The following is a 13,533-nucleotide window of genomic DNA, read 5'->3' on the forward strand; positions in this document are numbered from 1 at the left end:
ACACCAAAGCCCACCCTGAACTACTGTAGAAGGATGCCAGTCCCACTCACTGACTGACAGGCAGGCTAAAATGGTTATTTTCCTCATTCAGTCTGATAACAGCAGTGCCAAAAATTACAAGTCTGGGCCCATGAACACCTCTGCCCCAATAGAAGGCAGTGCTTAGTGAGGGGATGTGCCCTTCAGCAGAGCAGGGAGCAGATCCAAGCAAGACACCCTTCTCCCCCTCTCTGCTCATTACCCTTTGGGTTTTGCCCAATCCTCATGTATCCCTCTGTGGTCAACATCCCATGACCTTAAAGGTGACTCTGGTGCTGAGGTGACTGCTCACTGGTGGGATGCTCTGAGCCTGCCCACAGTGCACTGCAGCAGCCCACAGTGCTAATTGCTTTTCCTAACTGGTTTTCTTTCCTATCTGTAACTAATTCAGTCCCGCTCATTTACGATCACATTAAGTGCCAGGCAATAATAAGCAGCAGAGGAAAGCCTTGCTGGGGCAGAGGGAGGAGGGCTCAGCATCAGGCAGAAGCTTTGCAGGATCAAGCCTCTAAGTGGTTGCAATTCAGTGACGATTTAGCTCATTTGACCTGCGAAATGTATCCCTGGAACGCGTGCTTGCAGCTGTCTCTCACGCACACCTCCTCAGCATCAAAAACTGCTTATGTCTTCCTTTCATCTGCACCAGATGGTGGCCGTGACACCAGGGGCCTGTCTTTTTTCCATGCCATCCACACAGGACTTGACAGAGTGAAGAAGAAAGGTACTTCCACCTTGAATAGACCTGGCAAACGTGCCCTGAAGACCCCACACCCTGCCTCTGATAATTGCACCAACATTGTCTTGCAGCATGAACCACTCCAGCTCTCTGTTTTCTTTCAAAGTGTATTTGTTTTACAGCTGACATGTTTATATATGTTAACTGTTTGCTATAGATATCTGTCAGCTTCAACTGGCAAAACCAAAAAAAGAGAAAGAAAAAAAAAAAGAAAAAGAGGGGCTGGCTCCAGGCCAGAGGTATGTTTCTTAAAAGCACTTTGCTTTTTGTCACATGGTTTTGCACAGAAAGAGAAACGAGGAGAGGGAGGGTGGACTGGCAGAGGATATTGTTCTTTAAATACTGTGAAAGAATTTCATATGAAAATGTACTCAACTTTTCAGATATTAGCCCAAGAGCCATAAAAAGTTATTTTATAGTCCTAGAAATTATACACAAACATTGGTATACTGTTTGTCATAAAAACTGCTCTAAGGAGGGAATCGTGCATTATGCTTTTCGAAATATGACATTTATGAGCTGCCTCTGATTGTTACCAGAATGTTTTTTAATGAAATAGAAAATGTGTGTCTGTGTGTTCATGTGTGTTTGTGTGTACATACAATAAGAGGATGTGTCACCGAGAAAGAGACAACTGAAAAATATTTTTTACTCAGCCCAGAGGTTTTCATCTTTCTCCCTTTCAAAGAACAAAGATCACAACCCCTCCTGCCAGTGAGAGGAAAGGCAGAAGTGTCCATTTCTTCAAATTTGGAGGGAAATCAGGAAAATTTCCTGAAATTTTCTTCTTCCTTGTTTTCTTTTGAAGTAATAAAGGGCTAGTGCTGTGCAAAATCCCCTTCCCTTTGAGAGAAAACTGCAATGCTTAAGGATGAAGGCGGAGGGATGTCAATCTGTCCCAAGGCCAAAGATGTTGGCTCAGGTTTCTCCTATGTGTTTAAAAAGGTCTTAAACTGGAATTACATGATGCTTACGCCTTCTGCCAGTCCTTACACCCAGTGCCTAATTGCTCCTGGTGCTGGGATTCACTGCCTCCTGAGCACTTTTTACACTGTGAGAAGAACAGGCTTGTCATGATGACACATTTTTTTCTGCTGGACTGTTTCACCACCTTTCTGCTCAAAAGCAGGGTGGGAAGTCAGACGGTGACTCATCCTATGCACTCTTGCTTTTAAGAGTGCCTGAAGTTTTTCCAAAGAGGCAGCTTTGTCTCTTTGAGAGTTATGTTGTTTTGCATCATTTTCTGGAGTTTCAAGTCTTTTTTATCGTACTGCATGGGACTGCTCCTCAAAGGGCAGAAAGCCACCAAATCTTTCCAGATAGGCTGTGTTTTCCTTCATTTATGGTTGGGGCAGGGCTGAGCCCAAGCTAATGACCCCAAATGAGACACAAATTAATGCTGCTTGGGCACAGAATCATATTCTTGCAACCTTGCAGCATCTGACCCATTAACAATGGGTGCTTGAGCTGAAATTGGACCTGTTTAGAAGAAACAATGGAAGACTTTGTGCCTGCAGTTGTGGAGCAAGGGGTCCAGATGCCTGGGATCTGTTTGTGTCTGTTATTTGCAGCTCAGTGATTTATCAGCAGGACTCTGGACACAGACTATACTGGGCAACCCCTTCTTAGATCTTGGGCTTCAGATAGAAGGGAAGGCAGACAGATTGTTTGCAAGGGAATCAAAAGCACTTTGAGTCTTAACTGCTGCCTGAGTCATCTCACAAAAGGCATACAGTGCAGCAAACTGTTGCCCTGCAGACAAATTTCATACAAAATGACTGTGTAAAGCACTGATGTTTATACACGAGGCTGATGTGGGTTGAAGGGCTGTTTGAAATGACTGTGAAGAGTTATGTAATTATTTGAGAACAGTAGAGCATAATAAGTTAATATAAACATTGAAGAAGACAGTATGAGTTCACTGGTTGCTTACGTGAATCTGTCATCCTTCTACAAATGCCTTTCTTCAAATATAAACCATGTACTTTGGGCTAAGAAATCATAGGTGCCCAGTTATGTTTGATGGGGGAAAAGGGAGATGGATGGGCAAGGGGAAAATAGCTAATCTCCATCTGGAAGGGCTGCTGGGCATTTGGTGTTTGCCAGCTCTTTGGACAATGCCTTGATGTCCAGTTGATTGGGTACTGTGTTTGAATCTGACTCTTAGTTAATTCTAGCATGTAAGATGAGCTCTACAACAATGTGTAGAAATAATTGGTATGTGAGGCAGAAAGAGATAGCAAAGGTTGTGTGGAGGTAACACCTGGGTGAACCACGTGGATTTCACAAGCCTCACAGCATCATCAAGGACGTAAAACAGGCAGTGCACACTTATGGGTAACTGGTGGCAGGTCTGCTCTAGTAATTTATGTGACAAGTAGGTTGCTTTTTCCATTTAATGTGGTATTAACCAGAATGGCAGAAATTATGATGTGAAATCTTTTGAAAAGATAATAACTAAGAATGATAATCTTGTGGTTAGTGCATCTGACTGCCTTCCCAGAGAGGCTTCCTTTTCAAACTGACATATTTCTGATAAAATATCCACTCTCTCACTGGTTTATTTCTCCACTTGAAGTATACAAGGCTATATACTAAAAATATGTTGTTTTTCTAACTGTTTTCTATTCAGATTGAAAGTTCTTCAGGGAGAAGCTTTGTGCTATCACAGCACCTGACACATGGAGTCATGTTTCACAGGAAGCCCCTGTGTTTGAAAGATCACATTTTCAAATTTTCTTTCTCCCCCTCTCTGGCTGAAATCATGTTTTTATGCAAAGAGTGAGTAATTTGTATGAAAAAAAGTGTTGTTTATTTTTTTCCCCTCAAAGGCAGGCCCCTTATTTTTGACTGCATGATATGCTACGTGTGAATGGGAGCCTGGCATCCAAGAAATCAAAAGGATTTGGTTTAAATAATGATTACAGTAGTACAGCTTCTCCTCTCTTCAAAATCAAGTACACTATAATCCAATGCTGGTGTAATTCCTCACAGGTCTGAAAGTATGTGACAGCTGACATACACCACTGAGTACAAATAAGGCATAGTCAGGGTCTCTGCCTGGAAAAATCAACTTAGAATTGGTATTTTCTGGACCAGGGCTTGCATTTTTCAGTAAGTTTATCTCTCTTAAACAACAAATGAAGCAGAGATGTTGGAAGAATATAAAAACACAAGGAAGGAAAAGAGGTGGTTTCAAGTCTGAAAAGGCTTTTTTTTGGTTCTTCTTTTTTATTTAGTTATTGCACAGTGTATCTCCCCCTGCTAAGCATGGAAAGATGAGCAGAGTGGTATCTACATCAGCAAGCTGGTGGTATGTGTAAAAGTGAAAGGTGCAGCTGGGAATTGGGATTCAGATCCACTTTGCCCATGGCTGGCTTGTTGTCACAGAAATTCAATGTCACTGTGATCTTACACCATTAGGAAGAGCTGTAGCATTCCTGAGAAAAGTCACAGCAGCCATCCCACTTAGGAGAAGCTGTCCAGAGTAGAATCACAGAATCACAGAATCACAGAATTAATCTTAAAGGTCATCTCATTCCAGCCCCTGTGCCATGGGCAGAGACACCTTCCACTGAAACAGATGGCTCAGGTCCCCATCCAACCTGGCTTTGAGCACTTTCAAGGAAGGGGCATCCACAACTTCTCTGGTCTAGGAATCAGCTAGATCTGTAGCCGTATCTGAAGGTTTCCAGGTTTTTCTATACATTGTTGAGCTGCTGTTTCCAGAGCTCTGAGCTACCACCTGACACCCAGCAGCAATGCCAAGGTTGTCTTCGCAGACTGCATCACAGAGGGAAGCTTAGAGTCTTCCCAGGCAAAAACGGTCTTGCCATGACTTCACAGCACAAAAAAGTTCAAAAGGTTTTGTTTTCACTCCAAGGCAGATCCAAAACACATTTTGAAACTTTGAACGTCATTGTAAAATGGATTCACTGTCTTCCTGCCAGCTACAGTCAGCTGGTTGGGCTGCAGAAAAAAAGAGCCGAGTTGCTGTAAAACACCCAAAACAGAGGAGAGCACAATTCTGTTTACAGTGACCCAAACTTCTAAAACTCTTCTTGAAATGAGAACCCACTAAGGACTGTTCTCAATTAATGGGACATTTGTGAGCACAACCACACGTAGACAAGTTGGGGCTGATCCTAGTCCATGCTGTAAGGGGACAGCTGCTTTGAATTCTGGTACATTAAAGTGGCTGAAGGCAGAACTGGACCTGCTGAGAATGGCAGTGCAGAGATCCTGCCACGCATAGGCACAAAGCCACACAGACTGCTGTAAATCATTTGTGAAGCTCAGGGAGTGAGGTTTGCCCCTGGAGGAGCCTTGTCCTCATCCTTCACCAGGGCATGGGAATTCATTCTGCCCTTTGTGGAATAGCCCATTGCAATAGGACAAGCACCTTTGGCCTCTTCATGCATTCCCAAGGGGATGTCCTCATACTGAGTTCTGGAACTAGTCCCTCCTCAAGGTTTGGTTTGGGTTTTCTTTTAATATTTCAGTATCTTCATCCTCTACTCACACAGAGAGTTAAGAACTGCCTGTTGCCAGTCTTATCCTGTCTATGATGTTGGTGCTTCACACTTTCTTCAAACCGGGAACTGAACATGAAATTTAGGGAAGAAATTACTCCCATCACACTTACAGTAGTTTTAATATGCTGGAATCTCAGTAGATTTCTCAAGGCTTAAACCAGTATTATTGAGAGCTACGTAAATCCCTGAGAACAGAGCTGATGATTCTGCTGGAATGGGGAGCCTTACCCTTATTTTAACACAGGTTTCTAAAACAAAGACAGCCATATGCTTAGAGTTGAATAAGGCTGTTGTTACCCAGAAAGAGACCTTCTTTCCAAGGCTTACACTGTGTTTTCTTAAATTTTCGAAGGACAAAACCCAGCTATTTTAATGAACCTAACTCAATAATTCCTAATCCTTAAGTTAAACACTAACAGTGAAGCTCAAAAACTGGCCTCCCAAGTTTCAAAACACAAATCATGACCAGAACCCATTGGTAAACATTCCTGAAAATAAGTTTTGTTTTGTTTTCCCCCTCATGCTCTGCTGAACCTTGGAAAAACTAACTCGCTCCTAATATTAATCCTAGTATAAACAGATTAGGAGCTCCCCTTCCCCCTGCTCTGCAAAAAATAATGCCTGTGAAAAACCACATTTTTTTGCATCAGTGAAACCTGAACATTTGTCTATTTTATGAACACCTTAAAAACAAATTCCCTCTTATTTTCTTGTTTTGAAGCCTGAGACAAAAGTTCAATGTGTTATAAGAAAGGTGATACTTTTTGTGCATCCATTTGATTAACAGAATTTGTGACTTTATCAGAAACAGCAGATCCAACCCTTTTCCTCCTTAAATGAGGGTGTGCCAAGCATCCAGTTGGAGATATCTCCCAGTTCCTTTCTCAGCAGTGCTGTGTGGCACAACCCATTAGTAGCTGAACGAATGCTGGGGAAGAATGTTTCCAGCCAGACATCTGAGCTATGATTTGATTCCTCACAATTCATTAACCTCAAGGTGTTATTTCAGCCCCTCCATGGGCTCTACATCTGGCATTTTTTCTCTGCTCTCCAGCCCTTGAGGCAACACTAATACCAATGGAAAGAAGCAGCTCTCATCCTTGCAGATCTTGTACCAAAATTCTAGTGAGGTACAAGGGGGTCCCTTCCCATCCAAGCGCAGTGTGATTCCTGTGGCTTAGGCTTGGTACATTTACCCAAGGTAAAAGGTGAGGTATTACCCAGGGAAATAAGCAAATGACTTTCTCACACTGAGAACACTGGCAGAGAAAGTTTCCCTGGAGAAGCCGGAGCTGTTGGCGGAAGCACTGCTCTGCCTGTGTCGATCAGACACCCCCCAAGTAAGATAATGCACCTCCCTGTATCGCACATGACTTACAAATCTCAGATAACAGCATGTACTCCAGATTTACAGCCAAAAATGGACATCTTGGGGTATGGAGAACTGCAGTTTATGAACATTTGGTTTTATGTTGGGTCAGACAGAGTTAAAGACAATCTTGGAGCATAGATTGGGCCATCTGTTATCAAGGGAATGACTGATCAGAAAGTGTTTGTACTTTAACACTTCAGGCTCAACTCCTGCAAATGCCAAATCTTGGAACTGACTCTATTTCTGCATGTGAAGATGTTGTTCACAGATATAAACTTTGTAATCTGGGTGTGTTTGAATTAGGAAGGTGGCTAGGCAAGGCAAGGTGCTGAGGCAGAAGAAAGAAGGAAACAAACAAGGAAAAAGCAAAAAGAGAAAAAGATAAAAGAAAGATAGAAAGAAAAATGGAAAGATGTCTGTTATAAGGGGAAAATCTGCCAAGATATTAAAAGTTTTGACAGATTCTGGGAGGTGCCAGACCATTCCCCCGGCCATTATTCGTGGGCTTCACCTCCTTCTCCTGTATCCATGTTCTGGGCACAATGACACCGTTTGCAGAAGAACAACTCAGTGAGCTGCAGTCTGACAGGGATTAATCATTTCCTCAGTGCATGAAAGGTAGTTTCTTCAGAGTTATGGCATCAAGTATAAAATCCTTATCTCACATAGCCTCTGAGGCTTGAAAATTGAGCAGCTTAAAATGCTTTTGGAAAGAAGCTGAGGTTTGTTATACCAGTAGGGTTGTGGGGAGGCAGGGGGGAGCAGAGAATAAATAGCTAATTTCAAGAAGTATCCCAATACAGGTGCCATTACTATTCCTGTGAGTAAATTTTCATAGCAGCCTTTCTGCTGGAGAACCAAGTACCAGCAAGCAGCCTTCAAAAAACTTCCCCTCCCTGCATGGCCTGACTCCGACTCCCCTCATGTGATTTTTCCCTTTTTCCTGCACAGGGCAGTATTGTGCTCACCAAGAATATGTGCTCAAGTTTCTTAGTGTGTTTCAGCACCCTCACCAGCAGAGATGGCTCTTAATCACACTTGTTCTCTAATGCTGACAAGAACTGCCCCACAATTTTACACAGTTTTACCCTTGCTTTTACCCTTGCTAAATATTGTGGCCCATTGAACTACCTTCTCCATGTAATGCTGCAAATTTTTAAGTGTTGCAAAACAGCAGTGACTGATGAAATTACCAGTGATCCTCAATAAATTATACTGCGACAAACAGCATTACCAACAGCATGCTAATCCCTCTGTGTTGCCTTTACAAAATATCATAAAGGAGCTCCTAGCTCTTCTCCAGTGTGCCACCAGATGCACAGAAGTCACTCTGACGTGATCCATAGCATGATCCAGAGCAGGGGGAAGCTTTTCATTGCTTGCTCTTTACTTAAAAGGAGTTAGAAACATGCTTGAATCTCTTGGGATGTGTAAAGTAGTGGTCACATGTCTGGCAGCGAGGTGGAAAAGTGCAGCAAGTAGTAGAAGCAATTTTTAAGCACAAAATTATATGACAATCTCAATTAATTCCCTTTTCTATGCACCATAAAGGGGTGGCGGGTGGGAGCTGAGCAGAGCTGAACTTACTGACCAAGAGAGGACAGAAAAGTATGGACATTTGACAAATTGAAGAGATATTTATTACTTTAATATCTTAAAAATGTATTTTAGTCTCCACTTTTTAGCTATTCCAAAAACAAAAATTAGCTTGGATTTACACTGCTGATGAACCATGAAAGTGTGAATATCCTACAGTGATTTAGTTGTGTGGCCTTGCCTCCCTGACAGCTCTTATCAAACACTGATTATTAGAGGCTTGTAGGGTTTTTATCAGCTGGGTAGGGACCTCATGGGGGCTGCTTACCTCAGTCTGGAGACTCTAATTTCTCCACTTTGGCTACAGTCCCTCTCAGCCTCCTAATTCAGCATCCTAAATGACCTCCTGAAGATTCTTGCTTCCCACCATTGGCATAAAATCCTAATTTTTGCATCCAAATTGGGCACCTCTGACCAGTGGTGCATACATCTCCTTATGCGATCCCAGATCTGGAGCAGCTCCATAATGAGAAGATATTTACACACACAAGCCTGGGTGGCTGCCTATGATTTTTATGTTCCATCAGAACATTCAGGGAATTTGTGATATCCCCATTAAATGCTCGTGCTCCACATGGCTACTGATTTGCTGCTGGCCAGGACAGGAGTCCTGCCACAGCAAATCACCCTCCCCTCCTTGTCTGCAGACTCAGCTGCCTGCTCAGATTTGGGGTGATACCAGTAAAATATACCAGGTATTTCTAAAGCAGTTTAAATTAGACTAAACTTAGATGATATGATGTCTACTAAATCTCAGTTTGGTGGGATGTGCAATTAAGAGTGCTACAGCCAAAGATTAATAACAAACTCTGTGTCAGCTGCATGGATGCCTGTAAAGAACCTCATGGGAGTCCAGGAACTCTTCCTGACCTGTAGACCTCTGTGCATCACCACGCTTTGCCTACAAAGACACATTTTAATTGAGGTCACCCTCAGCACAGCCACAGAGCATGGACTATATAACAACTGTTGTGAGTGTGTGTGTGTGTGTGTGTATACGTGAAATGAAGCTCAAACTTTTGGACAGTTAGAGCCCAAAATGCTCTAACTGTGGTGTTGTCAGACAGACAGACCACAAAGGCTCCTCTCTGTCCACTGCAGACTCTGATGATTCTCCCAGGTAATTTTTATCATGTCAAGTAGTACCAAAAATGGTTACCACTGAGGTGTCTGCTCCGGGAGCCCCATCTCACTGGGACTTGAGGATGAGGAAGGAGGTATCTGCCTTGGGAGGCAGCCCAAAGATGGGCTCAAGTGACTGTGATTGTCTTTGCACCAAGTTTAGACCAAAGATAGATGGTGACATGTGTCTCACTTTGCTTGCCGGGCTTGCCGTAAAGGCTTCCCAGGGTCTGCCAAGCTGAGCCCTAACCACGAGGCTCCACAGCACCTGGGGTAGGAGACAAGATTTGCTGGGGTGCATCTAGTGACCAGAGGGAAAGGTGGCCCAAAGGAACAGGCATGACCTCCATGCAAGGTGAGACAAGGCAGGTGGGAGCAGGGAGCTGGGGTCTAATTGCTCTGCTTATGGCACCACTAATCATTTAGGATTCATGCTGAGCAAGACACCCTGTCAGCATCTCTCTGTTTGCCATCTCTGTTGGCGGCTCTTCTTCCTCCTTTCCATTATATTTATATATGAAAGAGGTATGGCTAATATAACCTTCAGGGTGCTAAAACCTAGAATGCCCTGTTAAACCCCCTATCAGTCCTTTAAAAACTCTTTTACAGAACCAGCTTTAGAAAAGATATTTTAGATATATATTTACAAGCTGAGGCTTTTTGAAGGTGTAAATTGTCCCATAGCTCTCCTGGAAGAACAACACAGACATTAAAATATTCTATGAAGATAAGTGGCTTTGCTGGCTTTACATGCTGGATTAGTGTTTTTATGGTTTCCACACATCTTTTATCTCCTATGCAGAGGTGTGAGTCATGCTTTTTTATTGAAGGAGTGCATATTATTAAAGTGGTGTAGTTCTACACTAAAAACACTTTCACAAGAGAGTAGAGCATGGGAATGTGCAAGAAGATTTTATCCAAGTAATTTTTATTTCCTCTGCTGAATTAGCTGCATCATAGCCTCTAAGGATATGATCTGGAGGTCTAGACAATAACAGAGCTGTTTCTTTGTCCTTTAGCTCACCCTATTTTAACCAGACAGGAATTTTGCTCACATCCAACTTCATGGTTTCAGCATAGGAGCAGAGCACTCCTTGCTCAGAGGCATCACCTGAGTCATTAGCAGGACAGTTTGTCCCTCTGCTGATTTCAATGCAGTGACCCAGGGAAGGATATTCTGCTGGTTTTATGGCATATGAAACAGTGCCAGCTTTGCAGCCTGTTCCCTTTCCTCTCCTCTGCCACCATGGCAGCTGCTGCCAAGAGTGCCCTTGATTTGTAGAATCATAGAATATCCTGAGTTGGAAGAGACCCACAAGGATCATTGAGTCTAACTCCTGACCCTACCCAGGTCAAACCAAGGAATCACACCATGTGCCTGAGAGCATTATCCAAAAGTTTGTCGAACTCTGGCAGGCTTGGTGCCACTTCCCAGGAAACTTCATTGTCCACATATTCATCACAACCCTGCAAATAAACAGTCTTTGCTGTCTATGCTGTCAGGTAGCCAAGCCCAAGGTTTGGTTATCCTGCACAGTGGGGGTCAGCTTGAATTTCACTTCAGCTGTGTCCCTGAACTGTGCAAGGCCTTTCTTCAGGGGCATGGTAAAATACAGTCAGTCCACCTTGGGTTTCTTCCCCAGGAAAGTGTGAGCACTGCAGAGCTGGGGAGTATGAGTGGTGCCAGGCAAAATCCCCTGGATTGAGCAATATGCTGCTGATACTGGTGGTGACTCACAAAGGTCAGACTCCTCTGCCCCCATCTCCCACCCGGGTCATCCCAAGTACCAGACTCTGGTCATGAAGGATTTAAGATTTCCTTCTCAGCTTTGCTAATGTGCTGATGTGCCCCACAGCTTCAGTCCAAGCAGAGCTGCAAGTATCTATGCAGAGAGATAAACTGGCTTGCCAGGACTCTCGGCACTGTGAGGCAGACAGGATGACTCCAGAGTATCTGACTGAGTGCTGGAAGTTGCACTGGAGCCATCAGCGGGCTGATGTCTCTAACGAATGGGCTGCTGGGACTCTGCAGCTCACCCATCCGTGGTGCAAAACCACTGCCTGCTCTGCACCAGCTGTATCCTCTCCCAAAAAATAGCTGCTGGACACCACAGGCTGAAACACTTTCTGTTGATTGTTAAATACATTTAAATGCAAGATAAAAAGTGACAGATCAGTGGGATGCAATTTGGGCTGATGTTGCTCACAGGACCAAAAGCTGACAGACAGCGTTATGTCTGGAGAGCCCACTCTTTTGCTGATAGCTTTTTCCTGGCTACAAGGGACATGTGAAGGGAGACAAGAAGTATTTGGGTCAAGGAGGGCCTGGTGTGAGCAAAGTTCCCGTGAGAGCTGGAAGTTCAAACAAAAACAGAGACAAAGCATCCCCTTCTCAGTTGACTGTGACACCGACTGACACTACTGACTCCAGGATCATTATTCCTTATCCACATTAATACAAAAGGTTCACGACACAGGATTTCAGACCACCAAGTAGTAATATGCTTTTGTCTGTAGTAATGTGATATTTGTTTGAATATGAAAACCGGTCTTATAACATAAGAGGTCTTGTTGCCAAGATCATCTACTGTGAATGAGGAAAATTGTGTAAATGAAATGGTAACCTTTTTGCTGTCACTGCTTTCTTTGCTAAAATAGATAAACAATAGAATATTTCAGTCTCACAAACTTGTTTCTGAGCAAGACAGTTAACTCACAATGCCAGAAACATGAGGCTGGACCCAAGTAAGGGCTCAAGAGGTGAGAGGAGGCACCATCTGCAGTCACATATGGCTCTCAACTGGACAAAGTGCCAAGGGATGTGCACATGGTCTTAGGTACATGGTGGATACTTGGGGTGGCTGTAGGCAGGGCAGGAGTTAGACTTGATGATCCTTGTGAGTCCTTTCCAACTTAGGATATTTTATGACTCCATGATCCAAAAGTTGCTGATGCTGCAGCGACTGCTATTTCCCACTGATCCCAGGTGCCAGACCTGAGTTTGGTTGCTTTCTCCAAATTTTATTTTCATCTTAAATCAGTTTTAACAGGCACGAAGACATTTACAAAAAAAGTTTGCCCTCAGGCTTGCTCATCTTCCCTAAGAATCTTCCATATTCCAGCGATGTTCCCCAGGGGAGCTGAGGGAGCGTTTACATTTGTTTGGAAGAGAAACGAAGATTACAGATTTTTAAAGTAGTGTGTTCCCACCCTGACTGCAAGGGTATACAAACATATGCATCAAACACGTTGATGCTGGGATTTTCAATCCTCTAACTGCTCTTCAACAGATGTGCTTATAATTAGTGGACACCGTGAAATGCCAAGATTGGTTTAATACTGTGCAATCCTGACAGCCGCTCAGTGGGAGACCTGCAGATGTGCAAGAAGATCTGACTTGGTTGCAGCAGAACTTTAAAGAAAAACCCTGCAAAAATGAATTTGTCCTAAGTCCAAAACATCCCTTTGGGTTGCTAAGGCTCAAGCAGGTAACACGTACCTTTTCCGTGTCCATGAATATCATGCAAAAACTTATGTGCTTTTGCACAATTTTGACAGCAGCTGCAGATGAAGCTGAACAGAAGCTCACTTCAGATCAAACTCTCCACCTCAAGCTCAAACAGTTGCAAATCCACAAGAACCCATGAGATTTTATGCTCTGGAGAAGCCCCCCAGAGCCATGGATCAGCTCTGGAGAAGTTTAGGATGGTCATCACTAGAGGCATGACTACTCAACGTGGACAGTTATAAACTTCAGGAGAATGTTGATTGTATTTTCTAGTCCTGGAAGTGTCAGGTCTTAGAGGAGGTTTTGAAAAAACACCAAAACCAAATGGAACTGACACTTTTTGTGTTGCCATTCCCACTGAGTGAAGATATCCAGGTGCACTGGTGCTGTCCAGAGAGCACATGGGCACGGGACCAACAGCTCATTCCTCTTGGTCTCAATACAAGTCAGGTGCCCAAATAAGCACTGGGAGCCTAAGTACTCTATTGGGTTTGGATCTCAGCACTCAGAAGAGATCTGTTTTCTTTCAAATTAATTTCCAGCTATTTCTGATAGAGCAATAGCCAGGTTTATGCACAGCCTTGTACAAGTCTCTCTCTAGGAACCTTAACTATCATATTCCCAA

Source organism: Corvus cornix, chromosome 4, assembly GCF_000738735.6.
Source record: "Corvus cornix cornix isolate S_Up_H32 chromosome 4, ASM73873v5, whole genome shotgun sequence".
NCBI lineage: Eukaryota > Metazoa > Chordata > Aves > Passeriformes > Corvidae > Corvus > Corvus cornix.